Raw genomic sequence first — 12,975 nt, 5'->3', positions numbered from 1 at the left:
ACAATCAAAAGGCCGGTGCCAGAGGACCTCAGGATCCGCGAGGGCTGGTATGATAAAAACAGGTCAGATAAATAAGATGGCCCAAGACCGTTAAGACACTTAAAAACTAATAAAAGCACCTTAAAGTTGATCCTGAAACACACGGGGAGCCAATGCAGCGATTCTAAAACCAGTGTAATGTGCTCCCACCCTCTGGTCCTCGTCAGCACACGTGCGGCTGAGTTCTGGAGTAATTGTAAGGTATAGTCTTATTGGGAAGACCAGAGAGCAGGGCATTACAATAATCTAGACGGCAGGAGATAAAAGCATGCATCAGCACCTCCGTGTTAGCCTGAGAGAGAAACGGGCGGACTCTGGCTATATTTTTAAGATGGTAAAAACCAATCTTTGTTATATTTTTAATATGAGGAATAAAACTAAGCTCAGAGTCAAAAATGACGCCCAGGTTCTTAACAGATTGTGATGGTGTAAAGCCTTGTAGTTTTGGTAAAAGTGTCTCTCTCTTGCCTTCAGGACCAATAACTAAAACCTCTGTTTTATCCTGGTTGAGCTGTAGGAAGTTTTCTGCCATCCATGACTTAATGTCTAAAATACAGTTTAAAAGGGCATCAATAGACCCCATGTCATCAGGAGACACGGCAATGTAAAGCTGTGTATCATCAACGTAGCTGTAGAAGCTGATGCCGTGTCTCCTGATGACATCCCCAGGGGGAGGCATGTAAAGATTAAAAAGTACTGGACCTAAAATTGACCCTTGGGGTACCCCACATTTCATTTCAGGGGTTCCGGAGGAACATGTATCCAAACTTACATAGAAACAACCGTCTGTGAGATAGGAGTAAAACCATTTAAAAACAGTACCAGACAGGCCCACCAGGTTTCTGAGTCTATTTAATATAATGTGGTGATCTACTGTATCAAAGGCAGCACTTAGATCCAGTAGCACCAGGACTGTGAGTTTTTGTGAGTCCGCATTACACCTGATATCATTTAAAATCTTTCAGAGGGCTGTCTCAGTACTGTGGTTCACTCTAAAACCAGACTGATATTTCTCTAAAATGTTGTTAGTATTTAAAAAATAATTGAGTTGGTTAAAAACCAGCTTTTCTAAAATCTTACTTAAAGAGGGTAAGTTGGATACGGGTCTGTAGTTATTAAGAATGCTGGGGTCTAAATTGCTCTTCTTCAGAAGGGGCTTCACCACTGCCATTTTGAAGGCAGCAGGGAAGACACCCGTCTGAAGAGAGCAATTCACTATATTTAAGATTTGTTCCTCAAAGAATCCATAAAATGTCTTTAAAAGTGATGTGGGAATTGGATCTAAAAGGCAGGTTGTTGGATTTACCTGGGAGAAAACTCGACCAAGTGTCCTCGCATCAATCAGGTCAAAACTCTCCAGTGTTTCCTCATGTAAAATCGACTGTCCAGGTGTGTTAAAAGTTACATTCTGATGTGATACAAGCCTGGATCTGATGTCATCGATTTTACTTCTGAAGTGGTCTGCAAAGTCCTCGCAGAGGGCGTCCGTTGGTGTCTCTGGGGATTTTTTAGAAATAGTATTAGTTAAAAGATCGAAGGTGGAGAAAAGTAATTTTGGATTGTTTTTATTATTTGAGATGAGGTTTGAGAAATGGGATATTCTTGCCTGTTTGACTGTTTTATTGTACGATTTGAGTTGTTCACGGAATATTTCATAGTGAACTGTGAGTTTGCTTTTTCTCCACCTTAACAACGCTGCTGACGAGGCGCATGGCAAGTTTCGAGGATGACTGAGCCCACGCAGGAAACTGTCTGACGCCCAAACTTCTACCAGGAGGAGACTGACGTTCTGGTCTGGGAGGTCCAGGCTGTGGCCGTATCTACGGCCTCGCGAAATTATTTCAATACTGTTTATCTGTTTAGTGTGGAAAGTTATTGATCATCAGATGTTTTTTGAACTGATGTAACCGTAAATACTCACTTAATGACAAAGCTGGGCGGCGAGGCGCTCCCTCCTCTCCCGTGGGCTCTGCTGCTCTCCCGGCACATGCAGTTCGGCCTCTCGCCGTCTTAAGTCCCTTAATGTGTCCTCCGTGAGTTCATAGTGACATCCACGTCGTACAACCATGTTGTGTAAAATGCAACATGCCAAGAAGAATGCTCCGACACTCTGAGGGCTGTATGTTAATGAACCACCCTCACACCTTGAAGAATTGTCACATTTATTTTCAAATAAAATGAGCCAAATGATTATCTGTCTCTGTGTGGGTTAATAACACTGTGTACATAAAAGCTCATTTTCAGTTCCACCCATATACTATTTACTCTAACCTATTCCACCCCAGAACTGACTTTTTACTATAAACTTACATACAGATCATGTACATTTATAAGATAGTATAACATGCTGGAGTACTACTTCAAAGAAGCCAATAAGTGTGAAAAAATAGGCTACTCCATCAAAAGAGTAAGCACAACTACAAACCATGTATACTTAAACTTTCATAAGGCAAGAATATTTCATTAAACTTTTCTTAAGTATATCTTGATCAAAAGATTAAGTACAAGTATAAGCCAAATATACTTAGACTTCTCTTTATACTTTTAAGTATAAGCATAGTATACTTCAGTATATTTTTGTTAAGTATATCTCTGATAAGTACATAAAAAGTAAACTGAAAGCATACTCTCTCATTTTTAGTTTAAAAAAAGTATACTGATAGCACACTTGAATAAACTTATTTTTGTAAGGGCTAGCTGGCTGTTTGTGTGGTGTATTGTTTCCACATTACTTCCAACCATGGTGGCATATTTTACACAACACTATGACAAAAAAATAGCAACTTAGGTAATTTGTTTATATTTCAAATCTCCTCAGGGCTCCAGCACCAGCGCTATCATACCTTTACCAGTAACACACTTTGCCCCAGTGATCTGTCATCTTCATCACATTTGAAGAAAATGGAATATACAATATTGTGAATATTAACTTGAGTTTTAACATACACTGAACAAATAGATTGCAGCTTTAATTCATTCACAACATGGATCAGTTTAGCAACATGGTGAAAATAATGCATTGTCAAAAAAAAAGTATGAAAGAAAAATGTACGTATATAAGTAAAGTAAAACTACTCAGTGAAGTAAAATCATACCTGTCAGTGTTTTATACTATCTTATACATTACATGCATAACTATTGTAGTGTGTACTACCTTAATTTGATGTTGCATTCGTTGATAAAATGTCGGGGCACCACCTTCCTCAGCTAAGAAGGACTGCAGAAATTAACTGCTATAACGCTGATAAATACTAACGAATGGACTAACAGTAAACCAGTCTGATAACCTGAAGTGTAAATTCTGGATACAGGGATCGTAGATATTCAGTTCAAAAGGACACCGTCTAACCAGGACTTAAATCAAAATATCATTTATTAAGCAGAATTGTGGATAATGGGTAATGTACCATGAATAATAACACAGAAGATGGGAGGTGATATGACAGACTATTCTAGACTGATAGTACAAATTAAGAGTCTCTTCGATGGCCGGTCGAAGAAGGCTACAAAATTAGTATTACTTGCCTAAATTTACTGATGTTAAAAACAAAACGTTTGGCTAAAGAGAAAGTTAACTTTGAGGTTTACGGTAAATTATAAGAATACGTCTTCTGAAGATAATTTACGCTACTCGGAATGGCTTGGAGTAGCTCGAAGACGAAAACTTAAGGAGCAAAACGACTGTGCAAAACTTAAGACAAAGAAGTAAGGAAAAGAACTCAGCTGAGGGTAACAAGACGTGAAAAAGAAACCAAAAGAACAGAACTAAAAACCAACTTAAGACAAGACAAGACTAAAACTAAAACAAAACTAAGTAACGCGCACTACACGCAGTTTTTTTAAAGGTCGCTCCAGGGCGTGTCGAAAGGGCAGGCCATCGAAACACGTGAGACGGTTTGTGACGCGCGATCGCCTCAAGGAGCTGAACTAATCAATGATTCGTACGAGGGGCTCATCTGCTTCTCACTATGGTCAATCACATATAATTTCAATGACAAATTTTCAATGACATTTCAACATTGTTCACAGCATGCATTAGACACTTTCTATGGTTGGGTGACAACATTAAATGATAATCATGGTACAGTTTTATCCCAACAGGTATAATGACTCAATGAATAACTAATACAAAAATAAAGATAGGAATAAAGAAGGCAGGCTATATTTGCCAAAAATGATTATCACGATTACGGTTACTTATCGATAAATCTGCCAAGTCAAGCATATTCAATCTGATGGTTAGGAAACTCTGGATGGCAGTATGGTTTTGTGGTGACAATTCAGACAAACTTTTATAAAACCGTTAAAATCACAACTTGGTCATACTTCAGGTCAGAGATACTGGGAAAACATCAATATTATGCGTACAACGAGTCCTGTAAGTGGAAAATATCAAAAGTTAAGTTTAACATAAAAGTCTGGTTATCTTGGAGTGTTTGAGGAAAAGACACACAAACACGAGTCACTAGTTGCTTCAATGGATGTCCGGTTTACGACCCATCAGCATTTGCTGATGTTTGTGGATGTTCCTCTGGAGCCTGGCGTTTGTCTCTCCAGACGGTTTTATTGTCTTGATCTCTCTTGGGGCTATCAGGAGAGAATTAGCATTGCCATGAGAAACATAGTGAGGAGAAGGCCACCTTTGATGTTGAGGTGTCTGTGTCCCTGGCTTCCCTGAAAAGAAAACATGGAGGAGATGTCTCTTGTCCAGACATCTTGTCTCTCTTCGAAATCAGATTGCATTATAGGTAAACCAGATGGTCTATAATTCAATCAGTTGGCGGGTTTACACCTCCATTTCCCTTGAGTATCGCCACAAAAGGAGGGAAAGAAGGGGTCAGTTAAAGGCCGGTTCTGCTACACTATTGTATCTATATCATGCATCTCTGAGAAGATGGCTGTTCATAAACTCAGAAAAAAAAGTTTTTAAGTTTGTGATGATGCATTTTTCAAAATCCAAAAGGTTTTGTAAAGAGTTCATCTAGCTTGAGGAGTATGAATAGGATTTTTTCAACACATTCTTTATTTTATCACAAAATGTTGAACATCAATAAATCTGAATATACATGGCTCTTAATGGTAAAGAGGGGGATTAAGAATTATAATCTGATAAATTAACTAACTAACCCTACTTAAGAAACACAGGAGAAAGAAAGGGCAGCTCAACCCTACTGCTGCATGCACTTAAACACAAAGGAGTTGGGAGCGTAGGAGGGATGACAGTGGGCCAGCCCAGATGTTCCTCCTTATAAAGGCAGTCGGACCAATCAGTGTCGGCACCGCACCTGTAGAACACTCACTCACTGACACACACACACACACATACTCGTATTTGTCCCTTTTTGGGGCCCCACGTTTTTTACCCAATTGTGGGGCCCACCCTTTCCAATGGTCCCAGACCTCTGTAAAAAATCAGGCAAGCTTAAAAAAAAATAACAAAATTTTCAGTCACTTTAGATTAGCCATATTCTAGATTTTTTTTTCTACGCTAGTTTTTTTGGTCACTTATGGGACACGTTTCTAGCATTTGTTACTTGGGGGGATCCACTTCCACACACACACAGATATGTCAAGTCTTTCTACCTTAGCAGGGACCAAAAACTAGATGGAGAGAAATGGAAAGTTAACATCAAACACTACAAGGCAAAAGACACAATCAACAGCAGAGGGGAAAAGTGCCAGAGAGAGAGAAGTGCTCAGCTGGTTCAGAGAAGCAGCCTAACAACACCTGCTGTATATGAAGCAGACGCCTGATTTATCAGAAGAGAAAAGGAGACAGCAGAGTAGAAAGTTGCGTCCTCCACTCCAACAGAGACGGCACTGCCTCCTCCATGCTCATCTCATGTGACTCTGACACAGGCTGCACGAAGGCCTGGATACAGAAAGAGCGGCCCTCTGCACAAGAACTACAACTGCCATTGCATTGTGCTCTGATGTTTGATGAGAAGCTGCAACATACTGACTACAAAGAATGGACAGAACTGATTACCAGCAAAATATTCTCTGCAGTGTGTCAAGACCTGTATGTTGGTCCACAAGGAGCAGCAGCAGCAGTTGTCCTGCATCTACAAGTACAATCCTCCTCTGATGGACAATATCTGAACATTTCTCTGCAAACATACTGTTACGTCAGAGATCCCCAACTCTACTGCCACTCTCAAAAGAACACAGCGTGCCACTAAGTCAAATACCAGATAGATTATGGTCACAAAGTTAAACAGATATAGGGTTAGTAAGGTCAGCACAGTCATTTTTTAGTGTGCCACGACATCCAGACTTACAGTATCAGTTTACTTTCACATATCAGGGACAGCAGTATACTTTCACGTGTCTCACACAAGGCTATGTTGAAAGTCTGTCAATATTCAATAGAGTATTATGATCTACAACACTTAGAACTCATGAGCACTGTATTACATTATATGGATGATCTACTAGTTTGTAGCACCCCCAAAGCGCAGTGTACACAAAACTCAGTCTCGGTTCTGGTGGTGTTGGAAAAAGGGGGGCATAAAGTAAGACACATTGCAATTTGTCAGTCACAAGTTGAATGCTTGGACAGACAGCTTTGTGTTAACAAACAAACTATTGCACCCTCACAAATTGAGGCAGTGACAAAAAGCTCCAAAACTGCAAACGATGGGGCACATGCTACCATTCTTGCGGATGGCTGGTTTCAGTTGACCTTGGATCTGTGATCTGTGATCATCAAAACAACCCCACTACGCGGCCTAATCCATGCTGCAGGTCAGACAAACGGTTCAGCTGAATTGCAATGGACTCCAGAGGCTGTAGGAGGCTTTGAATCCCTGAAACAGGCCATACAACAAATGGCTCCAGCACTTGGTGACCCTAACTATGCTAATGTTTTTCACTTGTATGTTGCAGAAATAGCAGGATATGCATGTGTGGTACTGATGGAAGAAGCTCCCACTGGTAAGCAGCCACTAGCAAATTATAGTATTAAGCTAAGCTACATTGAAACAGGCCTTCCTCCTTGTTATCAGGGGGTGGCGGCAGCTGCCTTTGTGTAACCCTTGTTACAATATACGCAATATGATAACAGAGCACAGGTAGGTGATAGTCAATAATAATACCTGGACTAGTAACAGAAGACTTTAAGTTCGTAAGAGCCCTTATTTTTGAATGTGCAAAATGACATACAAGCAACAACGGTGTGAATTTTCTGTGACCACTTATTATTGCAAATTTGTCAGACAGTTGAACATACAGCATTTAACTGGAACAACAACGTATGGAACATGACAAACTAAAATAATAAAGCCTGCAGAAGAAAAAAAAAACCTCTGCTCCCAAATTTATTTTTTTTGTTGGGGCCCTTTCTGATCAGTGTATCAGTGTCCTACCACACAGTCCGTGAGAGAGGGGGGTATCAGGAAATACCTCGAGGTTCAATACCAGTGGTTCGACTCAGCTCGCCACCCAGTTCACACTGGGAATCTATGGGTCTTGGGAACCGGGAATAGCATCTGGATCTGGAGAAACCTCGCACAAGTCCAGCAGGACGGTGAGACGTGGCTGACTGCGACCTCTTTTTAATGTGTCACCAAAAAACCTGACCTATAGGCAGGTCAGATGAGATCCAAATGGCTTGTTACATTCATACACTGTCTACATAAATCATGTTCACTGTTCACTCCTTAGCATTAATTAGTTCAAATCATGTTCTCAACATAGTTTAGTTTTGTTTACAACAAAATTATATCTTTAGGTCAAGTGTTCAATTGTAAAACTATAAATACATTCAAAACGCTTTTTATAATCAGATTGAAGAATTAAATGCACTGTGGTTACATTAGTAACTAACAAAAGATCATATTTCAGAAGTAAAACAAACATAATACGAAGTTCCCTTTTACTTTGGTCAAATTTTGCATTCAATGCCGTAAATATTCACAATAACTTAGAGGCATTAAGGCTCAACGTGCTCAGCTGTCTCTCCTTGCACCGGTAACAGTGAGACTGCACTAAATATTAACTTCTTTAATTACCAGAAACAGGAAATAAACAATCAAATAGTCTCATCAATATATATATATATATATATATATATATTTTTTTTTTTACAACATCTGTAGCAAACACAGCTTAAGAAAATAATTAGTATCTCATTAGTTTACACATGCCAGCTGAGTGGCTAAGCCTGAGCTAATAGCATCACCCATTAGCATCACAAAACACAGTCTCAGGTAGCTAGCACCATTAGCACCTTTTCACTGCTATCTGCACCAATTAACATGAATATCAGCTGCTTTACAATCAAACAGGTTAAATAGCGTTTTCACTCACCGCTGAGTATGAATCTAAGAATGAGCTTACAGCATTTCACCTCGCCAGATCAGCAACTATCATTTAGTCTTTCACGCTGCTTCAGCGGATGACATTATCTCTTTATTTATGGGACATCGCACGAGGCAGCTAACGCGACACGCGTCCGTAAACCGGAAGTAGGGTCACACAGCAGAACGAAAAGGCTGATCACCTGGGCTCACGGGTGCCACTGATTGGCTAGTTTGGGAGCTTGTCTAATGGAGCCTTTACAGCCACTTGGAAAGTGCAAAATTGCTTGTGTGCAAACGTTTTGTCATATTTTAACACTTTTATGGGTTTAAGGCATTCTAATGATTATTCAATGAATAGCTTATCTCCCAATTAAAATGAATAATTTCAAAAGGGACAATTACAATATTAAAGGGATGTCATTTAGAGCCTGGGCTACATTTGCCTTCCAAAAAGCACCAGCCATTACAATGGGGCATTCAACCATTTTGTATATGTCACATCAGCTACATGCATTGATCACAAGCCCCTGATTTGTATTGATACAAGCTTGAAGAACAGGCTATCCTCCCAGCCCCAGAGCTCACTGTTCAGCAATGCACCACAATTAATCCTGCCACACGGATGGGCGTTGAAAAAAAAAACTAAACTAAACAAACAAACAAAAAAAACAGCCACTACAAGATTTATATAATCAGCCTATACCAGCACAACTTACCTATTTTGTGGACGGTTCCTGTTGGGATGCTGCATGAAACCATGCTGGTTATGCTGTAATACAACTGCATCTGAATGACACCTTTACTGAGGTGCAAATCATGAAATGTGCTCAACCTTGTTCTGCACAGCTTGCAGAAATCACTGCAGCTTGTTGCTTGGCGGCAGGAAAAACTTTGAATGTTTATAATACAGACCCACAATATGCATATGCAGTTTGTCACATTCACGGCAACATTTGGAAGCTAAGAAGGTTCCTAAGAGCAGATGGCACACCAGTAACTTATGGCCAAGCCATCTCAGCTCTCTTAGAAGCACTACACTATCCAAAGCGCTAGCCATAATTAAATGTGCAGCTCACCAGACTACAAACACTTTGATCGCTAAGGGTAATAACTTAGCAGATCAAGCTGCAAAACGTGTCGCTACATCCACCAGAGGAGAGGGACCCTTTAAGGTTATCCTATCTACCCCAACTACTCTGAAAGTAGAGGGCAAGAGAATTTGGTTTCATCTAGATCTCTGCTGCAGAGCCAGAGATCCAAACCGAGCAGAAAGGGACGGCGACGCCTCCCATCTGAAAATTAGACAGTCTCCTGAAGACTGTATAGGAGGAGGTGATGAAAGCAGATCTACACTCGGTGCAGGAGAATGAATATCAGCACAAGCATTCCCACCAGAATGTGACTCACTTAGTTTTTGATTGGCAAACAGGAGAATGGGTCAAGTCTACAGATGACTAAATGGAGAGCTTTGGTTATGCTAACCTTAGGCATAAGCCGATCAATCTCTATTATAAAAGATTCACCCATAAAAGATCAACCTATGAGAAGTAAAACAGAACAAAAGCAGACCACAGAATGCACTTTGGCTGTAGGCTCAATGGTAGCCATCTTCGGGAGGATACCACTGAATAAAACAATTACACTCACATATGTCAGATCAGCTCACTACAATCAAACACTGATATTAGGACCAGATGGCATGGCACACACATATGAAAGCATGGCAAACTCTGATTACAACACATACCTAAATTAAAAATGGGGAAGAAATCATGTAGAAAATGAAGAGGTAAACACAAATCACAGGAATATCATAAGGATTTGCAAAGACTATTAGATGTGTTATCATTTGGGCCAATACTGGCAACACGATCATGAACACATGTACAATATTTAAACATTTCTGTTCATTCTAAAGATTTTCCATTACCACCATTACCCTTGGAGATTCAGATTGAATCTATAGAAGCAACAGCATGGACAGAGAAAAGCTGTAATCTTTCTCAAGGCATCAAAGCAGTATGTATTCGACGTACTTTAGAATATAATTATGATTTAGTAACTCCTGAAACTCCTGACCAACTACCGCTTAGCAGTAAAATCACACAACATGAAGTTTCACTGTGTTAAAGGTCACTTATGCTATTTAGCACACATATGTTGTGGAGTGGAGTGGAGTGGAAGAGACATCAAAAGACTATAGCCAGAAGTACATGTATGCAGAAGATGAAAGCTTTAGGAAAGGTCAGTGTGCATATGTGTGTACTGACACAAGCATGTCTCTAGTAGGGAAGTGGCTGTACTTCTTAACGCAAAGTAAAAAAATACATGGGTCTTTTGTCATAAGGTAGGGCTTGTGTGTCCACTAGTCTCTCCATATCACTCTGCGAAAGACAGACATGTCTGACTGTCCAAGAGTTGACTGGCAGTATGACCTGCAGACGCCAAGTGGTTCCATACGCCCTCCTCCACCTTATCCATCCCACTGGCAAACGCAGATGACAACTGAAGTTCCACTTCGAGGCTCCGAGGGAAGTAGATGAGCCACCCGAGGTATCCTCAACCCCCATCGAGACCAATGGACAGCCCGATGCCAGCGACTACCCAGAAGACCGGAGGAAGGAGACCAGACAACGCCTTCACCAATAACATTACTGTGCACTCCTATGCTAGTACATCAACCATGCTTCAAACCCAGTCACCAAGGTTGATGTCATTGCTATTACAGCCACAAGAGTAGTAACACCAACACTGATGAAGGAGAGGCTGTGACCAGTTAAGCTGGAGCCTCCAATCATGACATCCCTGTACCAGATTCTTTGCTCTCCCTACCTTTGGTTCAGTTCAGGCTCCACCTGTTTGACAAAACGCCCGAACAGGCTGCTTTCCTTACCGATCAATGTCGAAAATACTTCTCACGTGAAGAGGCAAAAAGAATGCGCTTTCGTACCCAACAACTTGCTGTGGAGAAATTTCAATGGGTGGAGGAAGAAAAACGCCTCCTCCTTGAGGAAAAATACCATTCTGCGATGAAAAGATGCACTCAAAGCCACCCTCAAGTGACAAGTGGCAGCAATCATCCACGAGGAGGATGAACACATTCAACTAATAAAATAAAGTGGGCGTCATTAAGATGCTGGATGTACAACAGTCTAAATCACTACCCTTCACCAGACCTCTATGCATACTCTCCATCTAGATGTAGTATATTTTTTTCTAACAGATATGTGATATGTGATAACTGGAGAAAATATTGTAACCAATGGTAGTTGAAAGTAGTTGATTTGTTGAGTATGATGTTATGATGTGATCTTGTGATAGCAGCTGACTTGCTGAGAGTGATACAGGAAAGCAGGAAAGCAGTCCAACAGCTACTTGTGTTGATGAAAACACAACATAATAACATAATAGCAAAGTACTTCACTGCCATCCAGTCTCGACTCTTCAGAACTTGAGGTTCTACAGTGATGCAGTGCTGACAGTCCTTCTTCCGTGGACTTACCTGAATGGGCATAAAAAGGACAAGTTACAGAGTTGTAAGAACTTTAACTTGTAACTACAACTGGAAAAAATCAGATTGATTCCATTGGTCATCCAATGAAGTACTGACTTGGTTGACTTGGCCTAAAAAGGGATCTCACTTCAAAATATTTTCTTCATCATGCAGCAGCTCAGAAAGTGCATTATGGTTATTGTAAATACTTTAGTTTGGATGCTGAGAACTGTTGTCCTGTATGTTAACAATCACTTATAGAGGGGTCCATACGGAGGGCCCCATAAGGACATGACCTGAAACTTGGTGTGTGTGGAAGAGAAAAGTTGGAAAACCCTTTTGTATGAAGAGTACCTAACAGGGCCCCATTAAGACATGATCTGAACCTTGTGTGTGTGTGAAACCAGTTAGCTAAATGGAGATCAAATAGAATCTAGTCTGTCAAGTTATTAGTGCACTCTGTGAAGAACTCAACCACATTCATTCTTTCCATTACCTTTGGTACATCATCTTCAGCATCATCATCATCATCATCATCATCATCATCATCATCATCATCAAAAAAAACCTTGGAGGACAGATCAACAGGAGGCACAGCCATCTCTTCTGCTGCTCGAGCCTGCTTGGAGGTCACCTGGTGTTTAGACATAAAACAAGAAGACAGTGAGCTCTGACAGGAATCATGATTCTGGATATACTTATAGGTCACAAAGATATTAGAATCTAGGGCCCCATGAGGTGTCAGTCTTGGAAGTCTCCCTATCTTAACATCTAAAAAGAGGCCTAAAAAGCAATCTCACTTCAAAATATTTTCTTCATCATGCAGCAGCTCAGAAAGTGCATTATGGTTATTGTAAATACTTTAGTTTGGATGCTGAGAAGTGTTGTCCTATATGTTAACAATCACTTATAGAGGGGTCCATACGGAGGGCCCCATAAGGACATGAACTGAAACTTGGTGTGTGTGGAAGAGAAAAGTTGGAAAACCCTTTTGTATGAAGAGTACCTAACAGGGCCCCATTAAGACATGATCTGAACCTTGTGTGTGTGTGAAACCAGTTAGCTAAATGGACATCAAATAGAATCTAGTCTGTCAAGTTATTAGTGCACTCTGTGAAGAACTCAACCACATTCATTCTT

Source organism: Chaetodon trifascialis, chromosome 1 (genome assembly GCF_039877785.1).
Source record: "Chaetodon trifascialis isolate fChaTrf1 chromosome 1, fChaTrf1.hap1, whole genome shotgun sequence".
In the NCBI taxonomy this organism is placed as follows: Eukaryota; Metazoa; Chordata; class Actinopteri; order Chaetodontiformes; family Chaetodontidae; genus Chaetodon; species Chaetodon trifascialis.
This window is presented reverse-complemented; position numbering follows the sequence as displayed.